The sequence below is a fragment of the Oryx dammah genome, unplaced genomic scaffold, assembly GCF_014754425.2.
Source record: "Oryx dammah isolate SB20612 unplaced genomic scaffold, SCBI_Odam_1.1 HiC_scaffold_12, whole genome shotgun sequence".
In the NCBI taxonomy this organism is placed as follows: Eukaryota; Metazoa; Chordata; class Mammalia; order Artiodactyla; family Bovidae; genus Oryx; species Oryx dammah.
The window spans coordinates 6,363,289-6,377,927 of NW_024070196.1; the positions used below are offsets into that span (position 1 = coordinate 6,363,289).

General features: G+C 41.6%; 1 protein-coding gene across 2 annotated transcripts in view; it reads right to left on the reverse strand.

Moving 5' to 3' along the window:
- The window catches only part of FHIP1A (FHF complex subunit HOOK interacting protein 1A), a 297,133-nt gene that overhangs the window by 206,281 nt on the left and 76,213 nt on the right, over positions 1-14,639 (reverse strand). For both annotated transcript variants that reach the window (XM_040251457.1, XM_040251458.1), the window contains exon 2: positions 7,537-7,676. The gene's annotated coding sequence lies outside the window, so the exon portion shown is untranslated. The remainder of the gene's footprint in view (positions 1-7,536; positions 7,677-14,639) is intronic.

The following is a 14,639-nucleotide window of genomic DNA, read 5'->3' on the forward strand; positions in this document are numbered from 1 at the left end:
AAGTGATGGTGACGCCATTCACCAAGATAGGGGACACGAGAGGAAGCACAAGTTCTGGGGAAGAAGAATGATAAGTTCAAGTTCAGATACATTCACCTGATCTGCCTGTGGGACACGCAGGAGGCAGTTGAGGATACGGGCTGCAGCTCAGAGGAGAGCGGTGAGAGTCAGAGGCTCCTTGATCAAGGGTGGTGTGAGGGTGACATCTGAGCCAGGGCCCGGCAGACAGGAAGAAGCAAGCCTGAGGGGATGGAGTAAGATGCAGAAAAAAAAAGGACTCGGGCAGCTCCCAGGGAACACGGACACTCAAGGGACAGACAGAAGGGAAAGGACGGAAGGAGCAGCCGATGAGACAAGAGGAAGACTCACAGAAAACAACTCTAATAAAGCTGTACCGTAACAACTAAAGAAACAAACACATGAATGACAGTGAGATGAGGCAGACATACCATCAGGCACAGGGCACCAGCTTAGAGACTGGAAATCCAGAGTAGGGACAAAAAGACCCGAATGAAGAACAGCATTCCCTAAGAACCAGTATTTACAGTTTATTAACACTGTTCGTAAATTATCACAAGAACCCCAGAGTGAAATCTCCAAGTTGGTAAGAGGCGGAGGGCTCTTTTAGTGAGCAAACAGTCCAAGCGAACTGCTTTATCAAAGAGTCTAAGCCTGAGAAAAATCTCCTATTAACGGTCCAAGCAAACTGCTTTATCAATGAGGCTAAGCCTGAGAAAAATCTCATACAGTAACCTGAGTGGCCAATAAAGAATCACATTTTTTAAGGAAAGAAAGCAGAACACAATGGCTTTACTGAAAAATAATCCAAACTGCACTTTGAAAATAAAGTTCAACTGGCCCCTAAGCTTTCAGTTACTGAACCTGAAAAGCCACTTTAAATCACATCACTTTGGGGCTTGGAGGAAAGAGAGATAGCCATTGGTCCAGATTCCAGATATGAGATGTATTCTGGCAAGCCTGCTGTAAAGCAGATAACTGCATCCGAATCTAAGACCATGGCATCCGAATCTCAGGGTAGATAGTTAGGGAAAGTGTACTGCTCTCTGAAATGTGTTAAAGACACTTACCAGACCATTCATGCGCACACCAACATCTGGGAACCCCTGATCTTTCTGATCAGAAGACCAAGGGATGGAGCAAATGAAAAGCCTGGACAACTGCACACAGCTAACGAGACATGTGGAGCAGTCCTCACACTCTAACTGGTATCAGAATCACCCAGAGAGCTTGTTAAATACAAACTGAGACTACTGTAGGAGTTTCTGATTCAGCCCAAGAATTCACATTTCTAACAAGTGTGAGGTGAGGCTGCTGCTGCTCACCTCGGCACCACACTTTGAGAATCTCTGGTGTGGACTAGTCATTAGAGAGTTTCCTAAAGGCTTCCCTGGTGGCTCAGACGGTAGAGAGTCTGCCTGCAATGGGGGAAACTCGGGTTTGATCCCTGGGTCGAGATCAAAAGGGATCCCAGAAAAGGGCATGGCAACCCACTCCAGTATTCTTGCCTGGAGAATCCCATGGACAGGGGAGCCTGGGGGGCTGCAGTCCATGGGGTCACAAAGAGTCAGACACGACTGAGTGACTAACACTCTATGTATATCAACTCAATGTGACCTGTCCCCTTAAAGAAAAGGTAGCGCATTTCAGAAATGATGCCGAAAATGAGACAGAAAACATGACGAAATGTAAACTTCACACATGCATTCTAAGCCCTTCTGGTCAACTGGAAAAAACACAGAGAGCTGGAAAAGACCCAGACTAAACTAAGTCAGAATGAAACTACACGGGTCAGGGAGAAGAGACCAAAATGACTGAATAAATAAAGACTAAATTCACAAAACAGGGTAGAGATAGGTCATCATTTTAAAATCTACAAAATTCTGAAAAGCTACGGTCAGAATGACAGCATTAGGCAGCTGTTTTGATTATTTGACTGTAAGAAGTCACTTTTAAGTATCTTTTTGTGTTATTTACTCAGGAAAGCTAATTCCCAAACTGTCTTGAGGCTAAATTTTTATGCAAAACAACTTTCAAACATGGTTTCCCATTGGTTCCACACAAAGCCAGAGAAGCCACAGAGAAACATCCTGCCCTCACCACCGCCACCTTAATTCTGCATGACTCAGACCTTCCGGTATTACATTAGGAAGAACAGCATTCTAACGCTGCTCTGACGGCTCCTCTCTGCTCATGCAGACAGCTCCTAGCCCTGAAACACTACCTTCAAATATATCATTCTCTTACCAGGTCAGAAAATCTGTAATTGCCTCTGTCTACCTGCTATTTGTCTCACGGTTCTGAGCACACCTCCAAAATCCGTAATGATGAATCCCACTGGCAACATCCCCTTGGGGCTGTCACGCACATTTTATATCATATTGTTTTCACCCCTTTTCAAGCCCATTTCCCACTTATGGTTGTTCCTGGGCTAGCTCTAGTACCTGCTGTCATTTCCTTTGAAGAAAGTAATACATCCAAGGGTTAGATCCTTTCAATATCCATGGGACTCCTACATCCAGCTAAGCTGCTCCCTCTTCCTTCGGAGCATCTTTGCCCAGGCTTTCCTCTTTGTTATATATATTTGCTTTTGGACTCTTCCCACCCAACTCCAAACAGCCTCCTGTCTTCCCCCAAAATAACCTCACTTCTAAAGGCACACAGTCTGGGTTTTGTACTTTTCAAAGTCAGTCTAAGTATCCTGTCAACAAACATAACACTTTTTAGGGCTTAGAGGCAAAATCAGGCTACCCAGACAGATTAATGGTTTGAACTGTCACTAAGTTTTTTCCCAAGATTCATTACTAGCTATTCTTCACCATAAACATGTTGATTCTGCTTACGGTCTTGAAACTAAAGCTTCTTAAGACATTAGAGGATCTCTCCTTTGTCAAGCCCTGTGACAAGACACACACACACTAACCCACCTACCTGAAGACCAAAATTCAGAGTTTACCATAATCAAATCCCAAATATAATGTAACTGCCCACCAAATAACTAACTTAAAATTTAAACACAGGCTCTATGCTTACTATCAATTATTAAATCTTAGTCTAAAGAAAATGAAAGTGAAAGTTATTCAGTCATGTTCAACTCTTTGTGACCCCATGGACTAGTCCATGGAACTTCTCAGGCCAGAATACTGGAGTGGGTAGCCTTTCCCTTCTCCAGGGGATCTTCCCAACCCAGGGATCAAACCCAGGTCTCCCATATTGCAGGTGGATTCTTTACCAGCTGAGCCACCAGGGAAGCCCAAGAATACTGGAGTGGGTAGCCTATCCCTTCTCCAGCGGATTCTGACTCAGGAATCAAACTGGGATCTCCTGTCTTGCAGGTGGGTTTTTTACCAGTTAAGCTACTAGGGAAGCCCCAAATCTTAATTGTAAACCATATATGTGATAAAGAGTTAACATTCAGAACATATAAACACTCCTATAACTCAATAACAAAAAGACAACCTGATTAAAACATGGGCAAAAGACTTGACTAAACATTTATCCATATATGAATGGCTAACAAGCATATGAAAAGATGTTTAACATCACTAATCATTATTGAAATGCAAATCAAAACTATGAGACATCACTTCATACACATCAGGATGGCTATCATCATCAAAAACAAAAACAAAAAAATACTAAAACCCAGTGTTGAGGAGGATATAAGAAACTGGAATGCTTGTGTACTTCTGGTAGAAATATAAAATGGCTTGGCTGCTGTGGAAAACAGTAAGGTGGTCCTTCAAAAAATTAAAAGTGGAATTAATATGTGACCCCGCTATTCCACTTTAAGATCCCAAACAGCTGAAAGCAGGAATGCAACAGATTATTTACACACCCATATACAAGCAGCTTATTCATAACATTCAAAAGGTGGAAGCAACCCAGATGTCCATTAATGAATGAATGGATAAACAAAATGTAAGGGGTGTGTGTGTGTATAAGAAATATTATTCACCCTTAAAAAGGAAGGAAATTCTAACAAATGGATGAACTGTGAGAACATTACTCTAAGAAAAAGGAGCCTGTCACAAGAAGACAAATACTATATGAATCCACTTCCATGAGGCACATAGAACAGTTAAATTTTCAGAGACCAAAAAAAAAAAAAAAAACCAGAATGGTGGTTGCCAGGTGCAGGGGGCAGGGAGAATGAACAGTTGTTTAATGGCTGTAGAGTTTCATTATGGAAACTGGTTGCACAATGTGAATATACTTATAATACTGGAACTATATGCTTAAAAATCGTTAAAATGGTAAATTTTGTGTTGTGCGTTTTAACACAATTTTTAAGTATACACAATGAAATATTTTCTCATAATGGCCTTAATTTATAAATCTGTAGTCATTTTTATCTTATATAAAGTATATTTCTCTTAATATTAACATACATAGAATGATTAATACTGTAGGTATCTTTTAGAGTAAAGGTATAATCTGATTATAAAATACCTAAAAATATTCCAATATTTATTTATAATATCAATAAATTTATGAAATATGTCTATTTATAAATAAATACTACAAATAATTGATAAATAAAAAGAACTGATGCTTTTGGTGTTGGAGAAGACTCTTGAGAGTCCCCTGGACTGCAAGATCCCACCAGTCCATCCTAAAGGAGATCAGTCCTGGGTGTTCATTGGAGGGACTGATGCTGAAGCTTAAACTCTAATACTTTGGCCACGTGATGCGAAGAGCTGACTCACTGGAAAAGACCCTGATGCTGAGAAAGATTGAGGGCAGGAGGAGAAGGGGACCACAGAGGATGAGATGGTTGGATGGCATCACTGACTCAATGGACATGGGTTTGAGTGGACTCTGGGGGTTGGTGATGGACAGGGAGGCCTGGCGTGCTGTGGTTCATGGAGTCACAAAGAGTCGGGCACAACTGAGCGGCTGAACTACAAATTAATAATTTATTAGGGTGAGGGTGGGATGATTTGGGAGAATGGCACTGAAACATGTATATTATCATATGTAAAACGCATCGCCAGTCCAGGTTTGATGCATGAGACGGTGCCCGGGGCTGGTGCACTGGGATGACCCTGAGGGATGGGATGGGGAGGGAGGTGGGAGGGGTGTTCAGGATGGGGAACACATGTACACCCGTGGCTGATTCATGGCAATGCATGGCAAACCACTACAATATTGTGAAGTAATTAGCCTCCAATTAAAATGAATAAATATATAAAAAATAAAAAATATGTCTATTTATAAATAAATACTATAAATAAATGATTTATAATGTTTATAAATAAATTTTTTAGATTGAAAATATTTTAAAAATTACACACTTTATACACAAAGCTTACTTTCTGTAAAATTAATAACTTTATAGGAAGGATTACAAAAGAATGTACATGGCAATGAAAATATCCTATCAAAGTCTAGTATTTAATATTAATACTTTCTTTCATTTGGGGGATTCAAAGAACGTCATAAAATCTCTGAGTACTATAAAGAAAAGATTTGGTGTGTCTGAACCATAAATTGCACAGCAAAGCTTTCATCACAATGTTTACTGAATAATGCTGGACTGGATGCTACAGTAGCAAAGCACAGACTCCAGGAGCCTCTAAGACCTATCCCGTTACTCTGAATAAGATACCTGAGATACAACTTACTAGAAAATCAAGAAGATATTTCATTAAACTTGGTATTTGCCATCTAGCTGTCAAAAACAAATTTATCCATCTGCATCCAAGGAAAAATATACTGATTTTAAATTGAGACATAAAGTTCAAATAACAGTAATTTGATCTAACAACATGCAACTTGAGAACATAAGTGAAAGTTGCTCAGTCGTGTCCGGCTCTTTGTGACCCCATGGACTATACAGTCCATGGAATTCTCCAGGCAAGAATTCTGGAGTGGGTAGCTGTTCCCTCCTCCAGGGGATCTTCCCAACCCAGGAATGGAACCCGAGTCTCCTGCACTGCAGGCTGATTCTTTACCAGCTAAGCTACCAGGGAAGCCCACTTGAGAACATAATCCTATGTCAAAACAGTATACTAAAAATACCAGCATTGTTTTATTCAAAGCAAAAATCAAGGTGATTGTAATACCTTTAAATCCAAAAATACAAAGATTAGGTGGAAGTACGCTCTCATTGCACTGGCAGTGTCCATCTTGGGTGGTAGTCACTTGTAAAATTCCCAAATCCTTCCCCCTAGCACTCTGATTCAGATTATAACTCACTAGATTTGACACCTAATCTTACTAATCTGAATTTTCATTGTGCATTTTTAACAAGTACTATAACAACACTTTAAGAAACAATGCAAAACACACCTCTAATAAGATGCAAATTACAGAGCCTTAGAAATATATCTTATAAGGAAATTAAATCTCATCGTATTCAACCTGATAATTGACAAACTGATCAATTTTAATAAGAAAGAATAGCAATATTTACATACAAATAAACAGCATATGCTTCTCTGTAAGCTACAAGTTTAATAACAATACTATTATACAACTGTTTGAAACTCAGAGTCACCACTTTTTAGAAGTAACTTTCAATATAGTGTGTAAGACTTCAAACACACATACAAATTATACAGAGAGAAACTGGTTTCATTACATTATTCCTCCTTCTGGTTTTTGATAAAAATTAGAACTTCCCAGATCCCAGAGCTCTGAAGAAATTTAGACTACTTCCCAAAACACCCTCTGAGGGGTTTACATCTGCCACCACAGAAAATAGGATGCTTAAAAGAATGTCACCAGAGGATTTAGATGAGGTTCCCAAAGGAAAAAAATCTTTGGGACTTTCCTGGTGGTCCAGTGGCTAAGATGCCACTCTCCTAACGCAGGGAGCTGGGTTCAATCCCACAAGTGTAACCAAGAGTTCACATGCGGGATCCAGCGTTAGTCAAATAAATAATTTTTTTTTAATGTTTTGGGTAGAGGAGAGAGTGCAGTCTCTGAGAAAGACTGCTTTGAACAAGATAATGTTCACCTCTGTGGACAAGGGATGTTGCTTGTCATTTCAGTAAGCAAGGCCCAAGCCATCAGCCACTGCAGCACCCCCATTCCCACTGATGGTACGCCCCAAGGGCAATTCCGGATAGCAAAAAACAGGAAGTACCCTGTGCTCCGGAGACCGGCCCTAATATCTAATGAATAATTTCATTGAGCCCAGATTCTTGCATCTTCCCGTAAGTAAAAAGGCACTAAAATCATTAACTTGCAATGTTTATTTCTGTGATTAGCAGTTATCTTTTGATGTTTGACTACACGTTTTGTTTTGTTTTGTTTTTAAAGCTCAACATGCCTACACATCCTGGCTCCTCCCTTACCTCGCTGGAGCAGCTCCTCAGAGATATCTGAGAGACTGTCTTCCGGGCTATAGTCTTCAGTAAGGTCCCAGAATAAAACTTAATTCAAAACTCTCAAGTTGTATGTTTTTCTTCCGTCAGCACTTGGATGTGCAAATTCAAGTAGGCTTTTTTTCTTTAATTTGTTACTGAACATTACTGAACACACATCAATAGTAGCAAGAAAAGACATTACCTGTGATTGCTCTCTTCACCAGCCTTCTGCCAGATTATGTTTGCTCACTTCACTCTATCGGAAGAGCAGAAAAGATTTTTCCAACACTTGGCACTGCTGGCAACTCCCAGAAGAATATTTCCAAAATCTATAGAAAACAACTAAAAAAAAAAAAGAGAGAGAGAGACCCACAGTCATCAATAAACTGTAAAAACCCAATCAATTTTTCTCTAGGTTTTCTCCCCTCCCAGCTACTGCCATTTGTTGTGCACTGAATGGCTCTGCCTCAGATGGCACTTATTTTTTTTTTAAAATTATAAGCAAAAATTGAATTTTTATTTAGAAGTCTGAATGCTAGCCAAATATGAGACTCCCACTGGGCAGGAGAAAGGAGAGAAGGATTCTTCTATCCTCCAAGAGATGGTAAGTAATTATATACTTCTTTTAGAAGAGAAAAAAATATGGAACTAAATAAACTCATATCCATGCATCAGCAACATAACATTAGAATGAGAACAAAATATAAAATAGCAAGAAACTTCATAGCTTGCTTCTCTTTAAAGGTGTGATATTCGCCAAATATTCCCTGGCACTTCTGACCTATTCAAATATTGACAGTTGAAAGTTCACTTTTTTGCCATCCCATGGGCAAAGTTTACTTTGGTTTTAGAGACAGATCGCATGTGATCATGCCTACCTGGGAAGATGTTTCACAGCACAGTTACATGGCTTCCTGACCACACATTCAGAAAAACATGAGCTTGAAGAAGGCTGAGAAAGGACTTCCGTGGTGGTACAGTGGCTAAGATGCAGCACTTCTATACAAGGCCTGGGTTCCCAAAAAAGAGGAAGCTGGGAATTTGTCCCACCTGAGACAAACAGTACAGACGACATAACCTAGAGGTGTTGTAGAGAGCACAGCAAAGAGACTAACCACAAGCAGAGACCTCAAAAGGCCGAAAGAAAGTGAAATCTCTCAGTCGTGTCCGACTCTTCGCCACCCCATGGACACAGCAGCGGCAGCACCCGGCGCACTGAGCGTGGCCAAGAGCTACCCCATGTCTGAGGTCAGGGGCAGCGGCCAAGAGTACCAGGCTGCGACGGCGCAGGGGCGGCCGAGAGGAGCTACCCCACGTCCAAGGTCAGGGGCGACGGCCAAGAGGAGCCACGACGCGTCCGAGGCCAGGGGCGGCGCCGGAGGCCAGGGGCAGTGACCGGGAGGAGCAACCTAATGCCCGAGGCCAGGGGCAGCGGCCGGGAGGAGCAACCCCATGTCCAAGGAGTGGTGGCTGGGCGGGCGCAGGAGGGCCTAGAGGAGCCATCCCACATTGAAGGTCAGAAAGGGCTGCAAGAGGAGATACCCCTCATCCAAGGTAAGGAGCAGCGGCTGTGCTTTGCTAGAGCAGCAGTGAAGAGATACCCCACGCCCAAGGTAAGAGAAACCCAAGTAAGATGGTAGGTGTTGCAAGAGGGCATCAGAGGGCAGACATACTGAAACCATACTCACAGAAAACTAGTCAATCCAATCACACTAGGACCACAGCCTTGTCTAACAGTGAAACTAACGCATGCCTGCAGGGCAACCCAAGACGGGCGGGTCATGGTGGAGAGGTCTGACAGAATGTGGTCCACTGGAGAAGGGAATGGCAAACCACTTCAGTATTCTTGCCTTGAGAACCCCATGAACAGTATGAAAAGGCAAAATGATGGTATACAGAAAGAGGTACTCCCCAGGTCAGTAGGTGCCCAATATGCTACTGGAGATCAGTGGAGAAATAACTCCAGAAAGAATGAAGGGATGGAGCCAAAGCAAAAACAATACCCAGCTGTGGATGTGACTGGTGATAGAAGCAAGGTCCGATGCTGTAAAGAGCAATATTGCATAGGAACCTGGAATGTCAGGTCCATGAATCAAGGCAAATTGGAACTGGTCAAACAGGAGATGGCAAGAGTGAACATCGACATTCTAGGAATCAGAGAACTAAAATGGACTGAAATGGGTGAATTTAACTCAGATGACCATTATATCTACTACTGTGGGCAGCAATCCCTCAGAAGAAATGGAGTAGCCATCATGGTCAACAAAAGAGTCCAAAATGCAGTACTTGGATGCAATCTCAAAAACGACAGAATGATCTCTGTTCATCCCCAAGGCAAACCATTCAATATCACAGTTATCCAAGTCTATGCCCCAACCAGTAACGCTGAAGAAACTGAAGTTGAACGGTTCTATCAAGACCTACAAGACCTTTTAGAACTAACACCCAAAAAGATGCCCTTTTCATTATAGGCGACTGGAATGCAAAAGTAGGAAGTCAAGAAACACCTGGAGTAACAGGCAAATTTGGCCTTGGAATGCGGAATGAAGCACGGCAAAGACTAATAGAGTTTTGCCAACAAAATGCACTGGTCATAGCAAACACCCTCTTCCAACAACACAAGAGAAGACTCTACACATGGACATCACCAGATGGTCAACACCGAAATCAGATTGATTATATTCTTTGCAGCCAAAGATGGAGAAGCTCTATACAGTCAACGAAAACAAGACCGGGAGCTGACTGTGGCTCAGATCATGAACTCCTTATTACCAAATTCAGACTTAAATTGAAGAAAGTAGGGAAAACCACTAGACCATTCAGGGATGACCTAAATCAAATCCCTTATGATTATACAGTGGAAGTGAGAAATAGATTTAAGGGCCTAGACCTGATAGATAGAGTGCCTGATGAACTATGGAATGAGGTTCGTGACATTGTACAGGAGACAGGGATCAAGACCATCCCCATGGAAAAGAAATGCAAAAAAGCAAAATGGCTGTCTGGGGAAGCCTTACAAATAGCTGTGAAAAGAAGAGAAGCGAAAAGCCAAGGAGAAAAGGAAAGATACAAGCATCTGAATGCAGAGTTCCAAAGAACAGCAAGAAGAGATAAGAAAGCCTTCTTCAGTGATCAATGCAAAGAAACAGAGGACAAGAACAGAATGGGATAGACTAGAGATCTCTTCAAGAAAATTAGAAATACCAAGGGAACATTTCATGCAAAGATGGGCTCGATAAAGGACAGAAATGGTCTGGACTAACAGAAGCAGAAGATATTAAGAAGAGATGGCAAGAATACACGGAAGAACTGTACAAAAAAGATCTTCACGACCAAGATAATCACGATGGTGTGATCACTCATCTAGAGCCAGACATCCTGGAATGTGAAGTCAAGTGGGCCTTAGAAAGCATCACTACAAACAAAGCTAGTGGAGGTGATGGAATTCCAGTTGAGCTATTTCAAATCCTGGAAGATGATGCTGTGAAAGTGCTGCATTCAATATGCCAGCAAATTTGGAAAACTTTGGAAAACAGCAGTGGCCACAGGACTGGAAAAGGTCAGTTTTCATTCCAATCCCAAAGAAAGGCAATGCCAAAGAATGCCCAAACTACCACACAATTGCACTCATCTCACATGCTAGCAAAGTAATGCTCAAAATTCTCCAAGCCAGGCTTCAGCAATATGTGAACCAGGAACTTCCTGATGTTCAAGCTGGTTTTAGAAAAGGCAGAGGAACCAGAGATCAAATTGCCAACATCCGCTGGATCATGGAAAAAGCAAAAGAGTTCCAGAAAAACATCTATTTCTGCTTTATTGACTATGCCAAAGTGTTTGACTGTGTGGATCACAATAAACTGTGGAAAATTCTTCAAGAGATGGGAATACCAGACCACCTGACCTGCCTCTTGAGAAATCTGTATGCAGGCCAGGAAGCAACAGTTAGAACTGGACATGGAACAACAGACTGGTTCCAAATAAGAAAAGGAGTCCGTCAAGGCTGTATATTGTCACCCTGCTTATTTAACTTATATGCAAAGTACATCATGAGAAACACTGGACTGGAAGAAACAGAAGCTGGAATCAAGATTGCTGGGAGAAATATCAATAACCTCAGATATGCAGATGTGAAAGAAGAGAGTGAAAAAGTTGGCTTAAAGTTCAACATTCAAAAAATGAAGATCATGGCATCCAGTCCCTTCACTTCATGGGAAATAGATGGGTAAACAGTGGAAACAGTGTCAGACTTTCTTTTGGGGGGCTCCAAAATCACTGCAGATGGTGATTACAGCCATGAAATTAAAAGATGCTTACTCCTTGGAAGAAAAGTTATGACCAACCTAGATAGCATATTCAAAAGCAGAGACATTACTTTGCTAACTAAGGTCCGTCTAGTCAAGGCTATGGTTTTTCCAGTAGTCATGTATGGATGTGAGAGTTGGACTGTGAAGAAGGCTGAGCGCTGAAGAATTGATGCTTTTGAACTGTGGTGTTGGAGTAGACTCTTGAGAGTCCCTTGGACTGCAAGGAGATCCAACCAGTCCATTCTGAAGGAGATCAACCCTGGGATTTCTTTGGAAGGAATGATGCTAAAGCTGAAACTCCAGTACTTTGGCCACCTCATGCGAAGTGTTGACTCATTGGAAAAGACTCTGATGCTGGGAGGGATTGAGGGCAGGTGGAGAAGGGGACGACAGAGGATGAGATGGCTGGATGGCATCACTGACTCGATGGACATGAATCTGAGTGAACTCCTGGAGTTGGTGATGGACAGGGAGGCTTGGCGTGCTGTGATTCATGGGATCGCAAAGAGTCGGACACCACTGAGCGACTGAACTGAACTGACTGGACTGCAGCCTACCAGGCTCCTCTGTCCATGGGATTTTCCAGGCAAGAATACTGGAGTGGGTTGCCATTTCCTTCTCCAGGAGATCTTCCTGACCCAGGGATTGAACCCAGATCTCCTGCACTGTATGCAGATGCTTTACCATCTGAGCCACCAGCGAAGCTAACGCAAATGCTAAACAAAGTGAAAGAGGATGCTATTCCAGATGAGAACAGGTGGAAGCCAGAGAAAAATGACCAAGAAAAAAAAACCACATTTTAATAAAGCAATAGATACTATATGTAAATTTTAAGCAGAGGAACCATATTAAGTGCCCCATAACTGGGAAAGAAGAGTTAAATAAATTTGACAAAATGATCTAGTTTACTTTACACAATTTTGTCAACCATCAGAAAAATCTGAATTTTAATAAAGTGGGGAAAACATCATTTATCACATAAAGAAGAAAGAAAACACAGAATACAGTGTTGTAATTCCATATGATCATAATCGCCAATGCAAAGCAAGAAACAGGAAGCAATTTGTTCTAATATAATTAGAAGTTATTTCCCTAACTTTAGATGGGTTAAGGTGAGCAATTCAAGTCAGAATCTAGTACTGATAGGGACAGAGTAAAGGGACAAAGTAGGTGATTAAACAGTCCTCTAGGGGACTATAAATAGAAAATATATGGGAGACCCCTGTAAGTTAATGATTACTCAAGAGAGAAGGTCTGTTTACCCACAAAACCAAGCAGGCTTGCTTAACACACAACCATGCATGCAAGAGAAGAATGAGACCTGCCCCAAAACAATATAACAATGGTGGCACAAACCTCACATCCTGCCCAGTGAGCTCATTAAGTTAATGATCCCTAGGACATACTCTCTGCACACATAAAAAAACAATAATTTGTGCACCTAGCTTGACCATGTGGAGACAAGAAAACTCCCCTGCCCAGCCTGGAGGAGGAGCTGATGATGGAAGCATGATGTCTACCCGAGACAAAGAAGCTCTTCTGCCCCTCCCTACTTTTCCTTTATTATAAAACTGTAGCCCAGTAAGTTCTTAGGGTGTGGCATTTCTTGCCCACACGCTTGTAAACCTCACAAGTGTTCTATTCTAGTAAATCACGTCCTTATCTATCGCTTTGTCTCTTGCTGAATTCTTTTCTACACTGAGACATAAAGGACTGTAATACTGGAGCCCTTCAGAGGCCCCCCTGAAATGACACTACACAGTTTCAGTACAACAAATGTTCAGTCGCTAAATTGTTTCCGACTCTTTGCGACCCCAGGGACTTCAGCACACCGGGCCTCCCTGTTCATCATTATCTCCCAGAGTTTGTGTAAACTCATGTCCATTGAGTTGATGATGCCATCCAACCATCTCATCCTCTGTCGTCCCCTTCTCCTCCTGCCTTCAATCTTTCCCAGGATCAGGGTCTTTTCCAATGAGTCGGCCCTTTGCATCAGGTGGTCAAAGTACTGGAGCTTCAGCATCAGTCCTTCCAATGAATATTCAGGGTTGATTTCCTTTAGGACTGACTGGTGTAACAAAATATACCAGCTCTTTTCAAAGTCTCTGTGTAATAAGGATGCACCATTCATTAACATAATTTTTCTGTAACAGTCCAGTATATTAAAAGATGGTTCCCTAGAAGTCACTATAAGAGGTTTTGTGTGTATGTTTGACCTACAGATGCCTCAAAGGCTTGGAAGTCATTTCTTATAACACATGTTTGTTTCGTGAAAGGGATAAAGATGAAGAGAGGGACCTCAATGTGACCAAAGTCTTCAAAACTGGATACAATTGTGGTAATGCCTGGGCACAGAAAAAGTGTGTATGGGGTCTGAGAGGCAAGGGATAACACTTCACATGCAAATAAACAAATTACTCACATTAAAATTTCTTCAGTGCCTTCAAATCTACCTTCCTCACTTGACTCCGATATTTAGCACCTATGACCTCAAAGTATAATTCATAATCAAATCTCTGGACATTTCATCTCAAGCAATTTTACAATGACTTACAAGTAAGAGAGAATTCTACTTCTTCCATAATCCCACATGAACTGTTTTATTATCATGTACTGGAGAGAGACAGGCTCTCCTACTGCCTCTTAAGAATTACAGATTGCTTCCAGATGCTTTTCAGGTGATGTCAAACCTTTTCTCATTCTGTGACTCTTGAATTATGAAAGGGCATCTCTAATTCATGAGAAACACTCCTCCCACTTCAGTATCCATTACCATACATTCTGCCCTTTCACTCCTTTATAGGCACTCACACATATATGCTTTTACTTGGGCAGCAAGGCATCCCTATGTATCAGGAAGGGCTTACTGAGAATCACTTATATTTTACCAGCAGGATTCCGCCAGCAGCCACGCTTTGAGACTGCAAAAGGAAGCTGAGCTCCTTGAGAGTAATGCAAAGGATAACATGGAAAGCAAGGTTAAATGGAATTAAAGTAAATT